This window comes from Elephantulus edwardii, unplaced genomic scaffold (genome assembly GCF_000299155.1).
Source record: "Elephantulus edwardii isolate Elephantulus edwardi_28Jun2011 unplaced genomic scaffold, EleEdw1.0 scaffold00004, whole genome shotgun sequence".
Taxonomy (NCBI): Eukaryota; Metazoa; Chordata; class Mammalia; order Macroscelidea; family Macroscelididae; genus Elephantulus; species Elephantulus edwardii.
In genome coordinates this window covers 33,831,070-33,858,428 of record NW_006399754.1, presented here as the reverse complement: position 1 = coordinate 33,858,428, position 27,359 = coordinate 33,831,070, and the positions used below count along the sequence as shown (strand labels likewise).

Below are 27,359 nucleotides of genomic sequence, written 5' to 3'. Positions count from 1 at the left end.
TACCAATTTTGAACCATGCAGTGTTTCTCCACTCTGTTCTGATGACTCACTGCCTCCTGGTCCATATACAGGTTTTGCATAAGCATGATCAAGTGTTCTGGGCTTCCCGTTCTTTTCAGAGTCAGCTACAGTTTTTTTGTGATAAACACAGTCACATACCTTTGCCTATTCAGTAAAGCACAGATAGACAAATCTTTTGTTAACTTAAGAAACTGTCAACAGTTATAAGGTAGAAATCCATACTAGAAGGACATCTGGGATTTTACACATGGATGGACATTAAACAATGTACTTGTAAATAGCTACTTGACTAAATAAATGCAATGGTAATTACAAACTAACCTGAATGAAAATGACAAAATATCAAAACTCTTGAAATGCAGTGAAAGCAGTCACAAGGAGTTGCACTGATAACCAAAAATGTGTGTCTTCCAGTTGGAATCAGCCAGTTGCTCGAAGTGAAAGAGATGGGCCATCTTCTCCAGTGTAGTTTACAGCCTTGGAAACTCAAGGTTAGCTTTAAGTGGATCCCAACCACACAGCAATGAGTGAGGGAATAGGTGATATTGAAAATAAAATGTCAATCAATGACTGAACTATTCAGGAAACTGGGTGGGAGCCGGGGAAGAAAATGGTAAGTCAAGCAGGAAGGTGATATAGACCAGTGCAGAAAGTAAGGCAAGCCAGTGGTGGAGGCCCTAGAGTGCTGAGTAGCTAAGGGAAAGATTGTGCGTTGTCGGTCACTCTCCAGGAGATGGGCTGTCTTTGCTTTAAGATGTACAGCCTCAGAAATCAGAGGCATTGTGTATCAGAAAGACTAGACAGCAGAAGATTTGAGCTTCTCTGAGGGCAGAAAGTAATGTGGCAAAATTACAGGGAAAATTAGTAAAATTAAAAATTGATTCTTTGAAAATATTTTTAAAATGGAAAAACATTTAGTCATATATAACAACAACAACAAAAGACTGGGGACCCAAAGTGCTCAAATTACATGTGAAAGACGGAAAACTACCAATTAACCTTTTGTTGTTGTTGTTGTTGTTATGTGCCGTCGAGTTGTTTGCGACTCATAGCGACCCTGTGTACAACAGCACTAAATCCTGCTCTGTCCTGTGCCAATCTCATTGCCTCTGACACACCCATTCTGATTACCCCAGTCACTGAGTCAATCCACCTCATAGAGGGTCTTCCCCTCCTACACTGTCCCTCCACTCTGCCCAGCATGATGTCCCTCTTCAAAGACCTGTATCTTCTTACAACATGTCCAAAGTATGTCAGGCAAAGAGACAGATATTAAAAAAAAAAAGAGAGAGACAGACATTATGAGCTACATGCAAAGAAGTTAGTGGATTTAGTTAAAATTAGTGAATTCCTAACATGATACAAAACTGATATATATTCTTCAATAAAAATTATAAAATCTGAACAGAACTTTAATAAGTAAAAAGATTCAATCAGTAATCAGAAGCTCCTCATAAAGTTAGATGTAGGTCAAGACGAGTTTGCTAATGATTTCTACTATATATTTAAATGTGAATTAACATAAATTCTTTTTTTAAATTTTTTTTTAATTGGGAAAAACATATTGGGGGTACAAGGAGGTGAGGGTTGGGGGCAGAAGGGTGAGGATGGGCCAGGATGCAGATGCAGAGCTGCACAGTTTGGTCGGTGGGGGGAGCAGGTGAAGGAAATGATGAGGGTCCAGTGGGGACCAGATGCTACAGAGGAGTGACAAGCATTTTCCAATAGTAATTAAACCAACTGTCTTATTGATTTGGGAATTGGATGCCGACTCTCTGGCTTCTTCATGCTGAACAGGGGCGTAGATGTAAAGGGGGGAAGGGAGGACACTTTATCACCTTACTGGTGGTCTTGGGTTACAGCAGCTTGCCTTCTTGCTCTGTTAGAAGATATTTTCCTGTCATTTGTTCCCCTCTGGACTGCAAAGTGTTTTCCCAAGTGGGTCCAGTGGGAATGGCTGGTTGAACCCAGAGGCTCCATCCTCCTTTGCTTCCTTAGCTGTCAGTTGTATTTCCTTTTTGTCACTGGCACTGGGTTCAGGGTCAATTCTGGAGTAAAACTCAGAGTTAAGGTTACCTATAAGAAAGGGAGCAAACCTAGAAAGAACAAACTTGTGAGTTACAAATAGAAGGGCTTTGAGGGTGTTGCTTTCAGGTTTACTGGGGGGTGGGTGGCAGAAGTTGGCCTAGGTAACATTCTTTGGATACCCTAGGCATTCTTTCCCACCCCCCTTCTCCTTCCCCACCCAGGGGTCATATGGCACAATCTGGGAACTGAGTAGCTCACCCTGAGGGCCATGATGGCTCACCCTGAGGCAGTGGCCGACGGCAGCCCACCCCAGGCAGAGGGCCACGGGCAGCGTGCCCCAGGCAGAGGGCTGGGACAGCTCGCCCTGGACAGAGGGCCGTGACGGCTCACCCCGAGCCGGGGGCCGAGGGCAGCCCATCCCAAGCAGGGCAACACCCCCAGGAGCTGGCTGGTATACTCCCCCTCCAATTGCCCCTACCCCAGTCTGGTCCCCTCGCCTGACTGAGGACTCTGTAGTCAGGGATAGTGTTTCCAGCACTGCCACTTTTACCCCCCCACCCATAAGTGGTCATACTATATTTTGAAGTAGGTGTCACTGCTCTCCCCCTTTATATATGATAAAGGGAACCTGAGAATTGTGAACAGACTCCCCCCAGGTCTAACCATCTTTTGGCAGAAGCATTCAACAGAACAAAATATGTGGTGCAATTAGGATGTAGGTCCTCTTGTGCATGCTGCCACTGTTAAGGTCATCAGACTTACAGTGACTTTCAGCAATCCATTGCATAGGTAATTGTCCTCTTTGGCCTGTCCAATGCATAGGTAATCATCCTCTTTGGCCTGTCCAATGCATAGGTAATCATCTTCTCTGGCCTGTCCAAGGAAACCCAAACCTGCAGATGGTGGGCATGCATCCCATCCCCCACCTCCTACGCAGGCAGCCAGCAGAGGTGCGCGGCCCCCCTCCTGAGCACGGGCAGCCATTGGGGGCGTGCCCCCACACCCCGCCGCACGGGCGCTCGGTGGGTGCGCGGCCCCTCCTGTGTGGGCAGCCGGGGGGGGGGGTGCCCGCTTTCTCCACAGCCACAATCCTGGCTCCAAGAATTCTCTCCAGATCAAGTCCACCTTGTGGCAGTGTGGTGGCTTCACTGTACCAGTCTTGAGGATGAATGCTGGGTGCCCAGCATCCATCCTGGGTGAGAGAATCTGTTCGTTCAGGCTGTGGAAGCCTCATGGAGCTGCAGCGGCTGTTCAGTGCAGTGTGAGCTCTGCAGGGGGGTGTTGGGAGCCACGAGACTCACCCATTTCTCCTTGGGAATCCTTGAATTCCTGTTTTTGAGCCTTGATCTTCACTGAGGGCCAGTCATCAACTGTTTAAGTGTTCAATTATCAATAAGCTGAAGTCTGTAGAGGGCCATAATGGCCCTGCTTTAAGTGGTTCGCTGCTCCCGCAGCTCACCACGCTGTCTCTGCCTCTGCCACCATCTTGGATCTCTAACATCAATTCTTACAAGCTTTCCCAGACCCTAAAGAAGTAAGAAACATGTCCCACTTGTTCAACAATTCTAGTATTACCCTCATAACTAGCTAAACAAAAATATTACAAAGCAAAATAAATAACTTTTATGAAAATAGACAAACTTTGCAACATCATGCTGCAAAACAGAATCAGTAGTTTATGCATAAGATGATATGGCACAACCATTGTGGTTTCTTTTCAGGTTTATTTTGGTTTTAGATCAAAAGTTGGCCTTTCTAGCCATTATGTAGCATCCTCTGGTCTCCAGCTTCCTTAAGTGCAGATGCATGGTTTTGCAAATCATCCTCAGTTGTGGAACTAGGATAATTGAACGAGAGAGCGAGAGAGTGAGAGGAGCAAGCGCGCTTCCCACACTGAGCAGCAAGACTTCAGGGACTCTGACGTGAGATCTCGGTGAGAGGGAGACCCTAGTGACGGTGGTGAAGAGACTGTGGCATTGTGGAGAAAATGTGGCAAGGTGTAACCAGAGGAGCCCTGAGATAAAGGACAGAGTTTAAAAAGATTTTGTTGTTTGTTTTTTCTAGGTAGTGGAAGGAACATCTGACTGCTAAACTGAAACCAGAGCCTGGACTAACTGAGGAATTATGTCTTGGGACTGCTGAGCTAAAATCTGGACTTGCACTGGGTGATAGTCCTTGCTTCCTCCACTCTCCAACTTACTTTCCTAATAAACCCCACTCTCAGTATCGCAGTTTGTGAGTCAACAATGAATAAATCAACCTCTTGCTGCTGCTTTGGCTTTAGAGGCACTACGTGTGAAGCCTAGAATTAGTCCTTCAACAGTCTGGATAAATTTTAACACAGCGATACATAAAATATCATGTATAAAATATAATAATAGAATACTTAGTGGTGAATGACTGAAAATCTTGTTAAGATCAGGATCAATAAAATGCTGTCACCTCTCACACATTCTATTTGCCACTGTCCTACAAATATCTTTATGCAAGACAGAGAAATGAAACAAAACAATTTTTGTTATTTTTATCAGCAGATAATTTTATATAAAATATTTTAAGGAACCCATGGGAAAAAACTAAAAACAATATAAAATTCTTAGAACTAATAAATAGATCAAGTTTATAGTCCATAAGACCCATATTTAAAGAAAACAAACAAAACTTATTTAAATTGGTATAAAGTAGTAATATCAATATGATCTTAAAAATCAAGGAAGAAGTTACACTTGCAATATACTCCTTATGTTGGTATGCAGATCTAACATGATATATCCACCAAAATTACACCTGACTTTCTTTCTTTCATTCTTTCTTGAAAATGGACAAGACGAACCAAAGATTAATATGGAAGTATAAAGGAGTTAAAGTTGTCAAAATAATCTTGAGAAACAATAACATTGTAGAACTCATGTTTCTTCTCTTAAAAATATGACCCAAATGTATAATTATTAAAATGGTATTTATCTAGTGGTAAGAAGCTGCATTGCTATCTCAAAGACAAGTCATTTGAACCCACTAGTTTTTCTGCTCAAAAAGAATGAGCTGTTTCCTCCTTTGCAGTTTACTGCCTCTTAAAACCCATCGGAGGATCAGTTATGGGTCAGCTCCAACTTGACAACATGCATACACCCCCCCCCCGCCTCCCCCCGACACACAGAGTTATTCTTAGGTGCTGTTGAGTCAGTTATGACAAATAGTAACTCTGTGAACAGAAGATGTAAACTTTCCCCTAACCTGCACCCACTTCACAATCTTCGCTGCTTTCAAACCATTGTTGAAGTCAGTGTGTCAAACCCCTCTCATTCACTGACCCTCTGCTTGTCCAGGCATGATGAAATTTTCTAAGAACTAACCTCCCATTGCAACATGACAAACGTTTGTGAGATGAAGTGTCACCCTCTTAGCTCCTAAGAACACCTTGGTTGCATTCCTTCCAAGACAGATGTTTGTTCCTTTAGAAGCCTATGGTATAGTCATTGCCTAAGCAAAGGCATTTGTGTGAATCACACCACATTGTGGCTGGAGAAGGGGAATCCCAGAACACTTGACTGTGCTTATGTGAAACTTAGACCAGGACACAGATCTCAGAACAGAGCAAGGAAACACTGCATGGGTCAAAATCCGGAAAGGAGTGCGTGAGGGATGCATCATTTTGCCATACTTTTCAATCCATTTGCAGAACAGACCATTCTGGTGACTGAGCTTTATGAGGAAGAATGTGGCATCAGGACTGGAGGAAGACTCATCAACAACCTGTGTTATGCAGATGACAGAATGCTTGCCAAAATAAATACACACTCACTGTTCAAAAAGAAATCCTTGACACAGAACCTTTCAGGAAGTAGCATATGATCAAAAAATAAAGTCTGAATATGCACAAAAAACAAAAACAAACCACAAAAAATACCCCAAAACCCACAATGATAATAAAGGAAGAAAATCAACTTCACTACAACATTGGGAAAAATAAGTCCCCAGGAATAAAGTTGACATATTTCAACAAATAGATACAGCCCTGCATGGACTCACTAGTCTTAAAAAATTTGGAAGGCAGATACCTGGCCAACTGATTATAGGAGATTCTTATTTGTGCTTATTATGAAAAAGGAGATCCAACCAAATATGGGATTACTGAGCAGTATCATTAATATAAAGTGAAAGTCAAATCTTACTGATGATTACTAAAAATTGACTAAAACAGTCCAACAACAGGGAACTGCCAGAAAGTCAGGCTGGTTCCAGAAGCAGCCATGGAATGAGGAACAGAATTGCTAATGCAGGTGCATCTCGGTTGAAATGAAAGAACACTGGGAAGATGCTTATTTGTGTTCTATTGACTATACAAGGGCATTTGACTGTGTGGATAATGACAAAATACGGCTAATATTTAGAACAATGGGGATCCCAGAGCACTTAATAGTATTCATGTGAAGCCTATAGACTGAGAAGCTGTTGTCTGAACAGTTCAAGGGGGCAATCACTGTATGACTGAAAGCCAGGCCTGTGTGTCAAGGTTGTTTCTTTCCTCATAAACAATATATATGCTAAACAAATTATTTGAGAAGTTGAATTATATGGAGGATTTTCCTTATATGGAGAAGAAAAATGAGACCTCAGAGTTGGAAGAAGACTCATCAATGACCTGCTTTATAAAAATGACATGACTTTACTTGCTGAAAGTGAAGAAGACTTGAAGCATTTGCTGCAGGAGGTGAAAGACACAGTTTTCAGTTTAATGACATCTCTACATCAAGAAAACCATCCTCACTACTGGACCAATAGACAATATTGTGATAGATAAAAAAAGTTTGACGTTATCAAAGATTTCATTTTTTTTTAAATCCACAATGTGCACCAATGAGAGCAACTGTCAAGAAATTTCAAAAAACCTAGTGTTTCTTTGTGAAAACCTGATGTCTGACCTCTCCATAGTGCTTAAGAGCAAGGATGCCAAATGAAAAAGGCTGAGGGCCTGATCCAAACCATGATCTTCACAATGGCATCTTATGTATGTGACAGTTGGACAACGTGGAATGATGATAGAGGAGGAATCCACGCCTTTGGATTGTGGTGTCAGGCCTGAGTTACTCCGGCTTCGAGAACCACTCCCCCTCCCGACACCCCCATCTCGTACTCTTCACCCTCTGGGGCCCCCTCTGCCAGGCCCTCTTCTTGTGCTGCTTCCACCACCAGGGCCCTTCTCTCAGCTCTGGGAGGGTCCTTATCTTTCCACACTGTGTCCCTCTCATTCACAGTCATCCCCCCCACACACACCCAGGCAGTTCTTCCCCTCCCAGCTTTGCTGTTCCCAAGTCCTACAATCCTTTATCTGTATCTGTTCTCAGCCAGCCAGGCCAGGAGGAAGTGAAGATATGGCAATTGCTTTCTTTTTATTTAAGAATCCTGACTATCCCATGGACTGCTAAAGAACAAACAAGTCTGTCATAGAGGAAGTACAACCAAGGTGCTTGTTACAGGCAATGATGGTGAAACTTCATGTCATAGTCGTAGGCATGTTGTCAGGAGGGTATAGTCCTTCAAAGGTGTATTATGATGAGGAAGGTGCTGAGTCAGAGAAAGAAAGGAAGAACCCCACAGGACGGACCGACACAGTGCCTGTAACAGTGGACTGCAGAGTGTCCGAGATGGTAAGGACAGCACAGGACAGGGCAGGGCTCACATCTCTTGTTCACAGTTTTGCTACGGCTGGTAGTCGGCTTGATGGCATCTAACGGTTGTAGGTTCAATCCACTCAAGAGCACGGTGGCAGAAGAGCCTACAAATCTATCTGAATGAAGATCACCCCCAAGGAGATCCAGTGAGGAAGTTCTGTTCTGGGATGTGGTGGGCCACTGGGAGAATTGACTCGACTTTGGTTTCGAGCTTCGTAATAAATAGGAGAAATGTCCTCTTATTGTTATCTTTCTCGCTGTCGCATCTAACATCATTTCTCTTATTCAGTGTGTTCTATTTAGCTTATATTTTTTAATAGAAAAGGTTATATACTTTATTTTCACTCATATTTATTCATTATGTACATTTTTCTTATCATAAACTAGTGTTGAAATTATGGCTATTATTATCAATCTTTTGATTCAGAAAAGGAAACCAAAAGTTATCAACACAGAGTAAACAAAAAAGAAGGCAGATTTGGGTTTTAAAATGATACAATGTTAATTTTTTATGGTTCTTGATGTTGTTGGGTACCTTCAAGTCGGAACTGACTCATAGATGACCTTCTAGTGGGTTTTAAGATAAATGGTAATGATAAGCATACTTTATTTCTTAAAGTAGTAATAAATTTTGTAGTGAATTTCTAAGCCTTATTGGTGGTTATGATTTTATAGAGCAAGGGAAAGATAAAAATGCTTCCTTTTTGTTGTTGTGTGTAAAATGCTATTCCTTTCCATATATTTGTGAGTAGTATAAGTTTCTTTCCCCACTCAGAAACTGAAGGGTTTTTTTACCAAGTGAGGATCTGAGCACCGCTGCCAACCTGGTTCTTATTTTAATTCTACATATTCTGCAACATAACAGACATGTACATGGATCAGTCTTTTATTCTAAAAGCAGACAATGCAGTAAGCTGTCAAGCTGTTAAGTTTCAGAATTTCTGTAAATAGTGTTCGTCTGCTGCCAAAGACAGGAAAAGTATTTAAGGCGCAGGCAATTGTCACAGTGGGAGAAGAAATAAAGAAAAAAACAGTGAGATAGAAAGACAAGGTGGTTTTTTTCTAGATTGTAATTATGTCATAAGAATTGTGGGGAGAGCAGATTAAGATTTCAGAGGAAGTTTATGAAATTCAGAATTAAGGAAATACCCTCTGGCAAGGATGTGAGTGTGCCTTAGCTGCCATCTAACTAATTCTCCATTAAAAACAGTAACAATAGACAACTGTGTATTCTTTAATTAAAGTAAAAAGGAAACTGTATGTAGCAGTAGTCATTTGAAATAATGTGTTCAGTATTAATCAGAACCTAAAAATTAAGTTACAAATTGTATGTAAGTTCTTTAATGCATACCATATCCTTTTGTGGCTTAAGGGGGAAGGAGTTGTGCTGACAAAAACCCCCCTACAAAACAGAAAAACAAAAACAAACAAAAACCCAACCACGTTTGACTCCACCAGCTGCTCTGTGGGAAAAAGACTGGCTGTCTCCTCTTGCATGACTTACAGCCTGAAGAAAATCCACTGGAGGGTCAGCTATGAGTCAGTTATGTCTAATGTAACAGTAACAACATGCCCATTTAGTAAATACTCAGTTTTCCAGTTAAACAGGCTTATGACTGGTGCCAACCTTTCATCACATTCCTCAGACTATAAATATTTACAAGAGGAAACTGCCCATGTGTAGTCCCACAGAGCAGCCAGTAGATTTGAACTCACAGCTGTTCCTTCTCTCCTTTAGAAGTATAACTGCAGCCCACTATGCCACAGTCTTCAGCTTTCCAAGCATCTCATAAAGGTACTTATTCTAAATGACAAATAAATATTTATTGAATTGATACTTATATGAAAACCACTAATATCCAGAATATGCACATCTGAACATTGTATTATTTTAAGCACATCAGGTGGAAAATTTTTTTAAAAAGTTATGTGGTTAGAAAAGATACAGTGTAACAAGAATAAATAAGGAAATCGAATGTTCAATAAATAGGAATAGGAATGAAAGCTGAAACACGTGTCATTGATACTAGATGCCTTTATATTTAAAGACTATTTAAACTTTCTATCAATTTCTGTTCATGTTTTGCTCCAATTGGAAAGTGATAGTGAAAGTTTAAAAAGACATAGAAAGAATTTTCACAGGGGAAGATATTCAGATGGCCAACAGACACATGGAACAATGCTCAAAATCACTGGAAATAAGAGAGATCCAAGTCAAAACCACAATAATATACCATCTCATTCCAGTAGCAGTGGCAAATTTAATAGGACAGCAAATAATAAATGTTAGAGAGGATGTGGAAAGATAGGAGATCTTATAAACTACCAGTGGAATTATAAAATGGTCCATCCACTTTGGAACGTAGTTTGTCATTTCCTCAGAAAGCTGAACACAGAAATTCTATATGACCTAGCTAATTCAACTCTTTGGAATATACCCCAAGAAAATGAAGCCTGAGACTCAAACAGAAACTTGTACACCTATGTTTATAGCAATGCTATTCACCATCGCAAGACCATGGAAACAGGCTTGATGTCCAATCACAAATGGATTGAGAAGATGTGGTACATTGACACAATGGAATACTACACAGCATGCAGGAGCAATGATTTTGTAAATTATTACCTAACTTGGGAGGGACTGGAGAGCATTATGCTAAGTGAACTAACTCGGTCCTTTAAGGACAAATACTGTATAAGACAATTACTGTATAAATAGAAAACTAGTTAAACATATATGAAAATCTAAGGAGGGGAGGAAGGGAGAACAGGGGTGAGAATACGTAGAGGATGGTGTAATCAAAGGATTGCACAATTTGATGGGTGGGGAGGGGTAGGTTAAGGAAATGGGAAAGATACATGTGAAAAACTATGTATATGAACTTTATAAGTAAACCAGTATAAAATTAAAAAAAAATAAAGATTGCACAGAAGTTCACTTTGTAGGTAACCAAATGTAGATGGGAATTGATTTGCTGATTTGCTTCACTTTCAACATGAGAATCTTTTCTAATTCATAGCATGGCTCACTTGGCTTTTAATCTGCCCAATAAGTCAGGTGTTAGATTTCCCTTCCATTAAATTAATCTTAGATCACAATGACTTTTTAATGCTTACACTGCTTAGCATTTAGGCCTTGCAGTGATGTATAATAGATTATTTTTCTCATGTTAGTCATTTTCTCAGAATATCCTGCTTACATGCTGAGAAACAGTTATTAACTATAGAAGAATTTACAGTTTTTGCAGAAAGTTAGTTACAGAAATCTAATTGGATAAAAGGAAAATAGGCTCTTATTAGACTCCAGCCAAGTAATTCTCTATGAAAAGTTGTATTTTTTTTTCATGAAGTTAATATACATAGAATACTTCTAATATTAGGGAATATTGAGCAGCATGCTATTACTATGTGGAAGGGCTATGTTTCAAGGACAAGTAATGTAGACTTCATGTTATTAATTGTTAAAGCAATATTTTTCTATATTTTTTCTTAAGTGAAAATAAGAGACTTCAACCCCCTCACCAGTGCAGATGCAACAACACTTAATGTAGAAGATCAGTAATCAAAACCCAAGTAGTTATCAGACCTTTCTGCCTCATTATGACTCATGTGTAGCAGAGTTGAACTGAAATCCAGTCTTCAGTGACTGATTGTTCAGCAGTAGATTACCTGTCTACTTCCTAGCTGTAGAAGTCAGTCTTTTGACGTACCTCTGGGTGGACTTGAACCTGTAACCTTTTGATTAATGCCTGGAAATTTAATCATTTGCATCATTCAAGTCAATAACAGAAAAAAAAATCTTGCTCGATTTTAAACTATGTGAATTTCAGTCCAATTAAGTAATTATATTGGGTATGTTTCTGGGAAAAAAAAACAGTTCTTAACAAAGGACATTGTGCTTGGAAAAATAGAGGGACAGCACAGGAGATGAAGACCTCGAGTGAGATGGAATGACCACTGAGGTAATGAGGGTAGGTGCATCAGAGGCAGTGAGATTGGCTCAGGATAGAGCAGTATTCAGAGGTACTGTGCCCAGGTCACTATGACCCATATTTGACTTGAAGACACACAGAGAAAATAAAAATCAGTCTTGTTTTAACTCTAGTTAGAATATATAATCCATTGGTGGGGGAGGGAGTTAATTGTAATTTTAATGAAAGTTTACAGAAAAGTTGAATTTTAATTCATTCATTGTTACATATTTTCTTCCCTAACCCCTAGTTCACTTTTTAAAATAAATACTCATTCACTGTTGCAGAATTTCCTCCCTCCCTGGTCCACTTAGCTATGCACCTCTTATTCTCGACTGTTGTCATACAAATAATGCCTAATCACATATTCCTTTTAAACAATTCTTTCCTTCATCTGTTCAAATGCATTGCTCATTATCTATCCCCTCTTTTCCTAGTTTGACCTCAAACCCCCATGTCAGTCCTGTTTTGTAACCGCGGTGTTATGCAGTATTTATCCTTCTGTAAATGAAATATTTCACTCAGTATATAATGTCACCCAAGTTATTTTTTATGAGTTCCTTGATTTTCAGTGCTGCATAGTATTCAACTGTGTGAATATACATATATCATAGGGGTTTTTTTTCCATTTATTTGCTGATAGGCACTTGGGTTGCTTCCATCTCTTTGCTATTGTGAATAACACAGCAATATATAGGGATGTATCCTATCTCCGTACCTTTTCATTCTTTATGCAGATTATCTAGGAGGCTGGCCTTTATGAGGAGAAATGTGGCATCAGGTTTGGAAGAAGAATCATCAATAATCTGCATTATGCAGATGACACAACCCTGCTTGCTGAAACTGAGGAGGACCTGAAGTACTTGTGGTAGAAGGTTAGAGATTACAGTCTTCAGTATGGATTGAAGCTCAATATCAAGAAAACAAAGATTCTTATCACTGGGACAATTGGCAGCATTATGATGGACGGTAAAGAGATTGAAATTGTTCACAGTTTTAGTTTAATTGGCTCCACAGTCAACACTCTTGGCACTGGCAGACAGGAAATTAAAATACATTGTGATGGGGAATTCTAGGATTACAGACCTCTCTAAAGTACTGAAGAGCAACAATGTCAGTCTGGAGACTAAGGTGCACCTTATACATGCCATGGTTTTTGCAATCACTTGCTATGCATCAGAGAGCTGGACAATGACTAGGGATGATAGAAGGATTGTTGCTTTTTTTGAGCTGTGGTGTTGGAGAAGAGTATTGAATATACCACAGACTACTAAGAAAATGAACAGGTTTGTCCTGGAGAGGGTGAAGCCAGGCTGCTCCTTAGAGGCAAGTTTCGGAAGCTTCATCTGACATACTTTGGACATTTTTGTAAGGAGGGACCAGTCCTTGGAGAGGGGCAGCACAGGAGAGAAGACTTTCAATGAGATGGATTAAGTGACTGGGGTAATAAGGGTATGTGTGTCAGAGACAGTGAGAATGGCATAGGATAGGACAAGGTTTAGGGCTCTTGTACATGGGGTTGCTATGAGTCACAGGTGACTCAACGGTACATAACAACAACAACACAACAATCTTCAATAGCATGGACAAACATTTGAAAAATAATGGTCATTTAACTTTTTTTTTTACTTCATACATTATTTTGCCTTTATATGTGCAGTATGATGTAACCTGTATTGCTGTGATGCTGAACCTTGTGTCATTGGGTTTTCAAATACGAGAATGGCTTCCCAATGTGGACAGTGTTTGGTGGAACTCTCCGATGCGGATCAGGTTTGGAGGCAGGACTGGCATCTACTTCCTAAACCACATGTCTTTGAAAACTCTGCAAACTGGATGAAATGATGACAGTTATGGAGCACATTAGGTCTTTTGTTCATAGAGTCACTATGAGTCATGTTCAACTCGATGACAATCGATGGCAATCAACAACCACAACAACAACATATATAGGAGTGCATATGTTTGGGGTAAATATGTTTGGGGTAAGTTCTAGTTTCTTTAGGGTGTATTTCTAGTAGTGGAATTGCTGGGTTAAATGGTTTTTTCTACTTCCAAGTGTTTTTTTGTTTTGTTTTGTTTTTGTATTTGTTTGTTTATAATCTTCATTCTTCCTACTAGTTTATTTACAAAATCCCAAATACACTGTTTTCAAGAACAAGTTCTTACAATTTCTCTCATCCCCCAACCCATCAAATTCTACAATCTCCCCCACCCCCTGCACATTCTCATCCCTCTGCTTCCAACCTCTTCTACCCTTCTTCGATCCTTATACTTTTTCTACAATAATGGTTTTATACAATATTTATCCTTGTGGGACTGAGTTAGTTCACTCGGCATATTGCTCTCCAGTCCCTCCCAAGTTAGGCAGTAATTTACAAAATCATGCTCCTGCGTGCTACATAGTATTCCATTATGTGAATGTACCATAATTTCTCAATCAATTAGTTTGTGGTTAGATGTGCAAAAAGAGAGATGCTAATTAAAACCACAATGAGGTACCATCTCACTCTAGTAACAATGGTGAAATTTAATAGGGCTGCAAGTAATAAATGTTGGAGAGGATGTGGTAAGAAAGGAACTCTTGTAAGTATATTGACTGTAAAATGGTATAACCATTCTGGAAGGCAGTTTGGCGCTTCCCTAAAAAGCTGAACATAGACAGTTCATATGACCCAGCTCTTCCACTGCTTGAAATATACACCAAGAAAACGAGAACTGAGGCACAAACTGAGATTTGTACACCAATGTTCATAGCAGCATGGAAACAGTCCAAATGTCCAACTATTTCCAAGTTTTTTGAGAAAGCGCCATGTGCCTTTCATAGTGTTTGCATCATTTTACACTCCCACAAGCAATGATTAAGGGTTTCAATCCCACCACAGTCTTGCCAGCATTTGTTGTTTGCTACTCTGTTGAGCCTTGCTATTGTTACTGGAGTGAGATTATATCTCATAGTTGTTTTTAATATAAATTTTTTAAAGGATGTTTTATATGAAAGAAACTTTCTTCAATAGCTTTTAAATTATAACAAGCACAAATTATGTCAGATGGAGCTTCAGAACCTTAGCTTCCAAGTACAGCCAAATTTCCCCCTCACCAAGAAGAACATGTTTGTTCTTCTAGTAGACCATGGTATATTCAATCCTCTTCTCAGAACCACTACTCAAGGGCATCACATTTTCTTCTTCTGGCATCCTTAACTATTGTCCAGATCTCTGATGTATAGCAAGTAATTGTGAAGACCATGGCCTGGATCAGGGCGCCTTCTTCTCCAGACTGATATCGTTGGTCTTCAGCACTCTGGCGAGGTCCGTGACAGCAGACTTTCCCAGTGCAATTCATCTTTTTTTTTTTTTAATTAATTAAGGATAGATGTTTCTCTTTCCCCCCCATTTATCAATTCACACACATTTCATTTTGTGACACTGATTGCAGTTCTCACAAAGTGCTCTTACCACTTCTTGTCTGTGCCAATTTCCATTTGTTGTTCTTTTTTTTTTTTAAAAAAAATATTTTACTAGTTTTAATGACTATTCACAGAGAATTTGGATTTCCATTCATTCATTGTTTCCCTTTTTTCTCTAACTGCCCCCTACCCCCCCCCCAACTCCTCTCTTTGAAAAAAAAAAACAAAAGATAAACTTCTTCGCAATACGTCTTTGGATTTCCTGGCTACTGGTACAAAGAGTGTTGATTGTGGAGCCAAGTAAACTGAAGCTGTTAGCAATCTCTCTCTTTTTTTTTTCTTTATGTAGCATGATGCTGCCAGTCAGCCCAGGGGTGAGAATCTTTGCTTTCTTGATGTTAAGCTTTAATCTATATTGAAGGCCACAGTCCAAAATAAGCATTTTATTGTTCAGTAATCTTTTATTGGGAGTGTAAAGAGAGGAAGTGCCACACAAGGGTGGCTCTATCTGACCTTTACCAGCTCCACAAAGGGGAATTCTCTCTGTCAACAATAACAACAGCATGATATCAATTGCCCTGAGGTCATACATGTCCTCCATGCTCCCACACCTCTTCCTACTAATCCCAGCACCAATTTTACTGCTCTCCTGGGTCCTAAATCCATCGTGATAGCTGATGGACCACATAGGACCGCATTAGGGATGTTAAAAGGTCGGTAGCAAAAGACAGACAGTCAGGACAGTTTCTGCAACATGCCCACACTCTCCTCTGCCTTCCGTGTCAAAGATGTAGGTCAATGTTACAAAGCTCTCAATCCTCCAGTTCTGGCTTTCCCCTACCCTGAGTTCTCCAACAACTTAGGCCAAGTTGCTCAGCTCTGCTTCTTTCACGGGGCAGCAGTGTCAAGGTCAACTCCATCACTCCATCTCATGTTGGGTCTCTGGACCTCTGCTTTGGCCATGGCTGCTGCTGTAAAGCCAGTTGGCCCAAGAATCTCTGATCCTGAAGGGCGCACACTATGTGCCTGCTGCTGCTTTGCTGGTGATGAGATTCCCAGTGCTCCTGCTGGAGCCATGCAATCTAATGGCAAGATTAGTCCATCCCCTTGTGGATTGTGAGACCAGCCAGTCTCCTTGTGGACAGGCTGAAAGAACCTATTCATATATCTCTGTCCATCCACATGGCAAAGTCAGTCAATGACCAGGAAAACGATTTTGGACAACAAGTCCTTAAAATCAGGGGGAAACACACTTTCATTTAAATAATTTTGATTTTTTAAACCTTGAATCTCATGTGGAGTTAGTAACAGTGGTCACAATGTTTTGTTCTTATTCTTATCTAAGTCTTTGCATTTACTTTTTTTTCTTAGTGCCTCAAGTAGAGTTTATTGATAGTTCAGTTGTCCACATTTCTAGAAGTGTAAACATTCTAAGTGGTTGTCACAAGTACAGGTACATTTAACATAGGAAACCTCCGCAAGAAGCTACTTCATTTTGTGTATAACAAGAATCAAGGTTCCAAAAATTCAGCTGTGCCACTAAAAATAATCAAAACTCAAAAAATCAAAACCAAAACTGCTAGCAAAGTGTGTTTCTTTTAGCTATCTTCAGAACAAATAGTTGTTGGCTTTGCATGCAGAATTTATACTGATTTGGTGACATATGAAATTACACTGGAAGTAACTTGGAATACAGTGTTACCTTCGCCTACATAGGTAAGATTTGGTAAAAGTGTTTCATTATTTTAGCAACTTATCCCAAAGTAAGCAGCACCAAGGAATTTTTCTAAATAATACAGCTATGCTATTTCCCCTTCATTTTCAATAACTGAAATTTTACCTCTCACTTCTTCCTTGTATAATCAGGATTGGTATGCATGTGTAACACTGTTCAGTTTGTAAACAAAAAAAAATCAAGCTTGGAGCACATATATAGGTTTGTTGGTTGGTTTGTGAGGTTTTTAAAAAACATTTTCACACCACAGTGCATCAGGTGTTGTTTATAAAGCTTTTGCTCCTCCCAAAACGTTATAAAACTGTGAAAACAATCACATGTACATCCAATAAACACTAGAGCAAGTATTTTTAAATGAATTATTAAGACTGTGTATTACAATCTGATCCTTTTGACTGAATTCATCAGTTGCTTTCTTCTTAAAACCATACATGTACCCAAACATATGCAATCTACATGCCCAAATATACTACAAAGGCAGTGACTGTTATTCAAGTGAAAGTGTTTCTGATAGCAAACTAATTCTACACCTAAACTCCAAAAAAGGTATTCTAACCCTGACCATGTGAAAGATGCATAGTTATTTCTAAAGAGTAAAACACTACACACCAAAACATGCTCTCAGGAAAATAAGTCCATGCACCTGAATTATGCCCCAAATACTGTGTTTTGATTACCTTTAGACCAACTTAAATCACTGTCTAGAATAAGACACAGCATTATTTGAATCCAGAAACTGATACAATTTATAAGAAAAAACCTCCTCTTTGTTCTTTACATAAAAAAACAGGCTGGACTAGTATTACCCGTATAACTCTCAGTGTGTATACATAGCTTAACATCTCCATTTTATCTAAACTACAAAGCCTTGTATGCAAAGTCTTTGCAAAAGACATCCCTTTAAAATATATATAAGCACAACACTAGGCAGATACTCTTCAAAGTTTTATTTCACTAACTTCTGGTCAAATTTTCACAACTGTTTCCCGATGAATTTATTATCCTCCAAAAATGGTAGTACCAAAAGGATTTGGGGGTAGGGCGTGAGAAGAGACCACTTCCAGAAGCATTGCATTTACTCATCTTTCACAAGGCAACAGAGTTGGCCATCGAATGTTCAACAAAACAAAGCTTTAAGAGCATCCAGGAAGGCAGGCAGGCAATCCAGGCTGCAGACACTCTTGCATTTGTCAAAGTCAGGCCAGAGAAAACCTACTCCACATAAATACAAAAGATCTCACTAGTCATCTTTCCTTTTTCTGTTGCCTCAACATTTTTCTTCTTTTAATTATCATATCATGTAGTTCCTCAAGGCCTTCCTTCAGTCCATCTCCTATGATGGCAGAGGTAGGCTGCAAATGCCAAGGAGTTGATGAGCTCAGTTCACCCATAGCTAACAATTTCTCAGTTTCTGAGAGAGACAATGAATTCCTTAAGTCCTGTTTGTTAGCAACGATAAGTACAGGGACACTTTGGTTTTCTGATATCCTAGTTATTTTAGAGTTCAGTTTTGGCTTCTTCCATCTTTTCCACATCAAGAGAGTCTACAACAAACACAAAGCAGTCTGTGCATCTGGTAAATGATTTCCACAGGGGCCTTAATTTCTCCTGACCACCTACATCCCAGAAGTAAAAAAGTGACTGTTTCAAAATTTCCCGAAGTTACTTTGGTTTTCTCAGTACTTACAAATTCATTGAACTGTAACCTGTATAATACAGTTGTCTTTCCAGCGCAGTTGAAACCCAGGATGACAATGTGGAAGGACTGAAATGAAGGCAAGCTGGACAGGATAGATATCTGGTCTAACAGTCCATTCCCCATTTCCAGCTGCAAGTAAGTATCCCAAGTGGAAATGTTTTCTTCTGCAGGCTTTTGAATTTCTCTTCCTAGGTCATCCAGTTACAAGACTGACTAAGCCTCCTTCCCTGGTCCCGAACAAATGTTGCTCCCGGCCACCTTAGAAATGTGCTGTTATCTTTCCTGGGCACCGGAGAGGCCGGGGCGGTGGCCAAGACTGTGCTTCTAGGGGCATCAAAGGGGGAGCCACCAACCAGGCAGCCCTAAGGATGCTAGCTGGTAGCTCCCTGCACCACTACATTTACTTTTACATTATGTGGATTACTTAGCTTCTCTTTCCTCTCATACTTCATAGATCCCTACAAAACTTTGTAAAAACAATATCTTCAGAAATCATCTCAGGGAAATCATTTCCTGAAGCCAATGTTGAGCACAGACATTCTTGATGTGTGCTCCTATGTTGGACTTTTAATAGCTTGGTAATATTACTGTTTTTAATTGGTTTTGGGGAAACATTCTTCTAGGTCATGTAGCCCTGGTCTGTCCATTTGCTGTACAGATGTAACTCGTGGTTACTGTGAAGCTGAACACTGTGACACTGATGTGTCAAATGCGATAATGGTTACCCATGGTGGACAGTGTTTAGTGGAGCTTCCCAATTAAAACAAGGTTGGAAGCAGGAGTGGTATCCACTTCTATAAAAGCTTGCCTCAGGAAACCCTATGAACCTGGAGAAAGGATGAAAGTTTTATTTTTTTCATAGCATCGCAATGAGTTACCTACGACTCAACAGCACTTAACAACAACAACAATATTACTTTCACCTATTTAATTGCATTTATTTCTCTTTCACAAACTAGGCACCAGTTCTTTGTTCTCCAATGTCTGCCTACCTAGCAGAATGAATGTCCAGTACATATTAGGAATGTCATAAATATATATATATATATAGTTGTTGTTGTTAGGAATTTCAGCAGTCTTTCTCATTGTCCTTGGACCTCTGCATCAGGCCTCAAGCCCCTGGCAATGACTTGTATTGTTTGTGGTTGTTATTATTGATTGCCTTATGGACAAATATCTTTCTCCTATTTCTTTTTTAATATAATGGGTAGCCATCATTTTACATATTAGAAGGGAATAATTATATCCATTTGTATTCCTTTGCCATGTATAATAATAATAATCACCAACATTTATCATCTACAGTTTCTCTGACAGGCACTATGGTTAGTGCTTCACATGAATTAACTCATTTGCACACAAGTACACACACACATAGATAAGCACATGCATCCCAGAACAGAAAAAAAATTATGAAGTAAGAAAACATACTGTGCCAATTCTGTAAAACAATATTGTATTCTCATAGTATGGAGTAAATGGAAAATATTATAAACCCAAGAATTTAATGATAAAATTCCTAAACTATTTATTTCTGAATCTTAAGACTGATTTTTTAGTGACTGAAGTCCAGTAACTACATCTCTTATGTGCTCCCCCACCCCATTGTTCTCTTAGACTCACTGTTTATCTTTCAGTGGCTTGCACTGAACACTGAGTGGATTGAACGATGATCAATAAACCTGAAGCATGAGCCTTTCTTTTTGATATTATGCAAAGCTCTGCAGCAGATCATCTATTAGGAGTAAAAAATGCATCAATTATAGCTACAGCCTTGTGTAGATAAAACATGATAAATAGTATTTCAAATGTCTAGAGATCACTTGGCCAACTCAAAACACTTTGAACACAGCTAATGTGTGGAAAACTATAAAAAGGAAAAAAGTACTGTAGCAAATGTCATAAAATCTAAAGATGAAAATGCTTACATTTAATTGATAATTTAGTTCTCCAAGCTGAAAGGAAAGAGGTAGGTCAAATATAATCATAATTTATTTAATTTCCAAACACACATGGAAATTTACCTGAATAGCTAGCAAGCTAAAACATGCTAACATATCTGATGAAGTTTTTATAAAGTATGTTAATATCTTTGATATTGACTAATTTTCTACTTTCTTATTAGATTGTGATTAATTTACAAGTTGGTCAAATTAGTTAATTCAGTAGTTCTACTTTAGATTCTTTACCGGTGGGACTTGCTCTGAAACATAATGATGTTGTCTGAAACATAAGCAATATTGAGAAGAAATTATTTTCTTCATATTGGTTTGCATGCAAGATTCATTTACATTGTGTTTCATTCATTTACGTATTCCTTCATTCACATATGTTTCATATACTCATTAATATATATATTGAGTTTTATAAAATCAATCACCATTGATTTATGCCTAGGTCCAAATTAGATTTTTCCCATTTCTCACCATCTTCACAACTCTCACCTATCCTCACACTGAACTTGACTATCCTAGTGATTTCCCAGTCCCCATCTTCCACTCCCTGGACCCCTGATTCTTCCCTTTTTGAAGATTTATACACATTTTATTAGTTATTCCTAGTTATTCTATTTTTACAATAACTGTCTTATGTAGTATTATAAGATTGAGTTAGTTCACTCAGTATAATGCTCTCTAGATGCTCTCGTGTTATACAGTATTTTATAAAAATGTTGCTCCTTAATGCTGCATACTATTCCATTAGATGAAAGCATGAGGAGAAATTTATTGAGATACTTATTGACATATTTATACCTCTTTTAAAAGAATAAAATTATTATTGTTGGTTTTGCTGTTATGTACCATTGTGTTAGGATAGACCCAGAGCTGACCTTCCAGTAGATTTTCAGAGGCAGTCTAATTGCAAGGGAAGAGATTCCCATCTTCCTTCTGTGGAGTAGCTGGTAGATTCAAGCTGCAAGCCTTCAGTTTAGCATCACCTCTCCTAACCCACTAAGCCACTAGAGCTCTCATAAGTATAAAGTTTTTCATTAGAAATATTTAACACTAATCATCAGCAGCTAGTGCATGCCTTGTCAGCAGCCATGGATCTGTTCCAGTTGATTAACTAGGTACTTATACTAAAAAGTTCTTAGTGTGGCCTGGATTATTCTCCTACCTAGATCACTAGACCGAGGCTCTGCTGCCTGGAGCTTCCTGCCCCTGCTGCCTGAAGGGACCCAGACAGATCACCTGCACCCCCAAACCTGCTGCCTGGATGCTCCCCCTGGCTGCATGGATGTCCTGACCCCACTGCCTGAGGACCTGCCTTGGCAACCCCGCCACTGGGACACTCCCACCCAGTTCCTGAAAGCCCATCCATTCTGCCTGGAGGACCAGGCCTTGCTGCTTAGACAACCCACCATTTGGAGGATGACACACTGTTGTCCCCCCTGGACTGCACCAGGGACAGCAATATCACAGGTGATCCTATTTCCACTTTTTCCCCCCAGAACTTGAGCTGCTTTTAGCCCTGGGTATCTTGGACCCCTCTAGCCTAGCTGCAGCAGTTGCCTGACAGAAAAAAAACTGATAACTCACAGGCTATAACTCACCCCAAATGAAGCAAGTCTTCCACTGAGTCAAAAGCTAAGAGAGAAATGCAGGCAGGGTAGCTTCCCTGCCTTCCTCTGGAGTAATGACTTCCTGAGCCAAGGTTTTCAGACCAAGAGCCTATTAAGGCCTCATGTATGAAAAACTCTACCACAGCAATGCCATGGAAGAATCAGACTACCTCACACCCTACACAATTCCAAAATATGATGTTACCCCTCAAAAGTTACACAGTATCAATGGCTTTCCTAGACCCAGAAAGTCTGATGAAACTTTCTGACACAGACAAAGAATTATGACTGAATGTTTTCAATGTATAATACACAAATTTGAAGAATTGCAGGACAGTGCAAGCAAAAACCAAGAAGAACTTAAAAAAAAACAAACAGCAAAACACAACAAAACAATACAAGACAATGCAGATAAAACAAATGAGGCATTATAAGCTCTGGAAAAACCAACAACCACAATTCAGACTATGAGGATCAATGTTTCAGATGTTGTCAACATCATGGAGGTACCTATGAACAAAGTTGAATAGATGCAGCACAGAACCAGAGAAATAGAAGATAGAATTATCACTACTGACTGGAAAGAACAAAAATGAGAATGAAAAGGGAAGGAAAAGGAAGCAAGCCTAAGAACAATATGGGACAAAGGAAAAAGGGATAATATGTGCATAATTGGAATCCCAGAACAGGAGAAAGCAGATAAAGGCACCAAGAAAGTTTTTGAAGAATTACTAGAAGAAAAATGTTTAGGCATAATGAAGAATGAGAGAACATATATTCAAGAAACTGAACAAACACCATATAGAATAGATCCCAAAAGAAAAACACCACCAGATATCATAGTCAAATTTTCCAGAACTAAAGATAAAGAGAGAATTCTGAAAGCGGCTGGAGAGAAACATATAAGGGAGAGCAACTAAGACTGAATGCCAATTTCTCAGCAGAAACCATCTAAGTAAAAAGAAAGGGGAATGACATATACTGAACACTCAAAGAATACAACTGTCAGCCAAGAATATTGTCCTCAGCAAAACTGTCCATTGAATATGAAGGAGAGATAAAGATATTTTCAGAAAAGCAGAACCTAAGGGAGTTTGTAAAAACAAGACCACTGTTGCAGGAAACACTGAGATGTCCTTCTTATAAGGGCACCACAGAAAGCAAGATGGACCAAAGTAACCAGCAAAAACACCAAAAAGAATTCAACAAAACAATAGCCATAAAACCTAGCCTCTCAATAATTACACTGAATGTAAATGGCTTAAATACACCACTGAAGAGAAAAAAGAGTAGCAGATTGGACAAAAGACCCCAAAACTTAACAATATTCTGTCTACAAGAGACGCACCTGAAAGTTTCTTAAAACAAATGACAATGAAAAGGCAACTTACCAAAACCTCTGGGAAACAGTCACAGCTGTGATTAGAGGTCAATTTATGTCAAGAAACAAACACATGAAAAGACAAGGAAAAAAAAATGATAATTGACTCTCGAACCAAACATCTCCAAAAATTGGACAAAAAAAACCCAAACCAACCAACCAGGAAATTTTGCCCCCTTTTTAAAAAAAATAAAAAATTAGGGAAGAAGTAAATGAAATAGAAAACAGAAAAACAATTGAAATAATCAACAAAACCAGGAGTTGTTTCTTTGAAAAGGTGAATAAAGTTGAAAAGCCACTAGCCAAACTAACAAAGGAAAAGAAAGAAAAAGAAACAAATAATTCGAATAAGAGATGAAAGGGTCAATGTAACTACAAAACCAACTTAAAAAAATGACTAACAGTATCGTACAAAACTATACTAAAACAAAACCTAGAAGAAATGGACAAGTATTTAGAAACTCACACCTACCTAAATTGACACAGACTGAAATTAAAAACGTGACCAGTCCCATTACAAAAGAAGAAATAGAAAAAGTATTAAAACAACTTATAACAACAACAATCAAAAAGACCTGGACCATATGGTATTAAAAGTGAATTTTATCAAACATTCAGAGAAGAATTGTCACCAAATCTACGTAAAGTATTTTAGAAAATAGAAAAGTATAGAATTCTCCCAGACTCATTCTATGAAGTAAACATATGCTTGATACCAAAGTCAGGTAAAGACACCACCAAAATAGAAAACTACAGGCTAATATCTCTCATGAACATAGATGCAAAAATCCTGAATAAAATTCTGGCCAAAAAAATACTCACCATTACCAAGTGGGGTTCATAATAGGTATGCAAGGACAGTTCAACATAAGAAAAACAATCAGTGCAATTCTTCACATTAACGAAGCAACAAACAAGAACCACATGATCTTATCAATTGATATAGAAAAGGCTTTGACAAAATCCAACACCCTTTCCTGATTAAAACACTCAACAAAATATGAATAGAGGGGGATTTACTCAACATAGTATACATTGTATGTGCAAAACCAAGAGCCAACATCATTCTCAATGGAGAAAGATTAAAGACATTTTCTTTGAAAACAGGAACTAGGCAGGATACCCACTATCACCTCTCCTATTTGATATTCTATTGGAATCTTAGCAATAACAATAAGACTTGTTGTTGTTGCTGTTATGTGCCGTCGAGTTGCCCGCGACTCATAGCTACCCTATGTACAACAGTCCTAAACTCCGCTCTGTCCTGTGCCAATCGCACTGTCTCTGACACTCCCATCCCAATTATCCCAGTTACCGAATCAATCCACCTCATAGAGGACCTTCCTCTCCTGCGCAGTCCCTCCACCCTCCCAAGTATGATGCCCCTCTCTAAGGACCGGTCTCTCCTCACAACATGTCCAAAGTATGTTAGATGGAGCCTCAGAATCCTTGCCTCCAAGGAGCCACCCGGTTTAACCCTTTCCAGGACAAATATGTTTGTTTTCCTAGCAGTCCATGGTATTCTCAATACTCTTCTCCAGCACCACAGCTTAAAGGCATCAATTCTCCTTCTATCCTCCTTGGTCATTGTCCAACTCTCTGATGCATAACAGGTGATTGCGAAGACCATGGCCTGTATCAGACACACTTTAGTCTCCAAAGAGACACCATTGCTCTTCAGCACTTTGGAGAGGTCCCTAACAGCAGACTTTCCCATGGCAATGTGCCTTTTAATTTCCTGGCTGCTGGTGCCAAGACTGTTGACTATGGAGCCAAGCAAACTAAAGCTGTGTGCAATCTCAATTTTTTCACCATCCATCCTGATGCTGCCAATTGGTCCAGTGGTGAGAATCTTTGTCTTCTTGACATTGAGCCTCAATCCATATTGTAGGCTGCAGTCCTTGACACTCTGCAGCAGGAACTTCAGGTCCTCCTCAGTTTCAGCAAGCAGGGTTGTGTCATCTCCATAACACAGATTGTTGATAAATCGTCCACCAATCTTGACCCCACATTTCTCTAGGGAAGGAAATTGTTGTTTTTTTTTGTTATATGCCATCGAGTTGCTTGCACCTCATAGTGACCCTATAAATAAGAGCTCTAAACACCATTCTATCCTATGCCAAACTAGCTATCTCAAATGCACTAATTCACACTACTCCAGTCACAGATTGATGCATCTCATCGAGGGTCTTCCTCTCTTGTGCCGCCCCTCCACTCTGCCAACATGATGTCCCACTCCAAGGACTAGTCCCTCCTTGCAATATGCCAATGTATGTCAGACGAATCGTTAGAATCCTTGACTCCAAGGAGCATTCTGGCTTCACCTTCTCCACGACAAACCTGTTTGTTCTCCTAGCAGTCCATGGTATATTCAACACTCTTCTCCAGCCGCACAGCTCAAAGGCATCAATTCTCTTTCTATCATCCCTATTCATTGTTCAACTTCCTGACCCGTATCCCATAATTGTGAAGACTAGAGAAGGAATTTAGAGGTATTCAAATTGGCAAAGAGGAGGTAAAATTACCTCTATATGCAGATGATACTACAGTATACTTAGAAAACTCTAAACACTCAGTGAGAAAACTACTGGACATAGTCAAACCATTCAGCAAAATGGCATGATACAAGACCAATATCAAAATATCAATAATAAAATATCAAATAATCACAATATCAATATAAAAATAAGTTGGATTTCTCAACTAAGAAAACACAGAACAGGATCTAAGAGAAACCTATATCCATCACAATAGCTAATCACAAGATTAAATATTTGTATGTAAATCTAACTAGAAACTCAAAGACAATTACAAAACATTAATACAAGAAACAAAAAGAGACCTAGAGAAATGGAAAAAAAATATATCATGCTCTTAGGTAGGAAGACTAAATACTGTGAAAATGACAATTCTAACAAAGGCAATAGACAAGTTCAATGCAGCCCTAATACAAATACCAATTTAACGAGATAGAAAAGGCAATTTGCAATTTCATCTGGAATGGAAAGAGACACCAAATAAACAAAACACTCCTGAAAAAGAGAAACAAGTTAGGAGACATCTGACTCCCTGATTTCAAATCCTACTACACTGCCATGGTGGTCAAGAGAGTGTGGTACTGGTACAATGACAGACACATAGATCAATGGAATAGAATTGAGAACCCAGATATTAGCTCATCTACCTATTTTCAACTGATTTTTGATAAGGAGATGAAATCAGTTAAGGGGGAAAATAAAAGCCTCTTTAACAAATGGTGTTGGAAAAATTGGAGAACTAGTTGTAGAAAACTCAAGCAAGATCCACACCTCACACCATACACAGAAACCAAATGAAAGTGGATCAAGGACCTAGGAGTGAAGCCAAGGATGATAAACCTCGTCAGACTACAGTTTGGAAGGACTCTAGAAGCCCTAATTCACAACATGAACAGTCTCCCAAGCACCCTGAAAAACTTATTCACAGGAGAGAATAAAACAGATGAATGTGATCTTCTAAAAATCAAATTACTATGTACATCCAAAAACGTTCCCAACAGGGTGAAAAGGGAAGCCACAATTTGAAAAAGTACATGGTAATGACATGTCTGATAAAGGACTTACATCTAGAATTTATTAGAATACTCCAGCACCTCAACATGATAAAGGTAAACAACCAAATTGGAAAATGGGCACAGGATATGAACAGACACTTTACCCAAATTCAGATGGCAAACACACACATGAAGAAATGTGCAAAATCTCTAGTTCTAAGAGAGATTTTTTTTGTTTTGGTTTTGGAGTTCCCGAATAAAACAGTCTTGGAAGCAGGAATGGCATCCACTTCCAAAAAAGTTTGCTACCAGAAACTCTTATGAACTTGGAGAAGAGGGGAAAGCTATG

The 27,359-nt window shown here is 39.2% G+C and overlaps 1 pseudogene; it reads right to left on the bottom strand.

The window, feature by feature from the left end:
• Positions 1 to 18,080: 18,080 nt before the first annotated feature.
• On the bottom strand, positions 18,081 to 18,658 carry LOC102867067 (annotated as a pseudogene).
• Between the last annotated feature and the right edge of the window lie 8,701 nt (positions 18,659 to 27,359).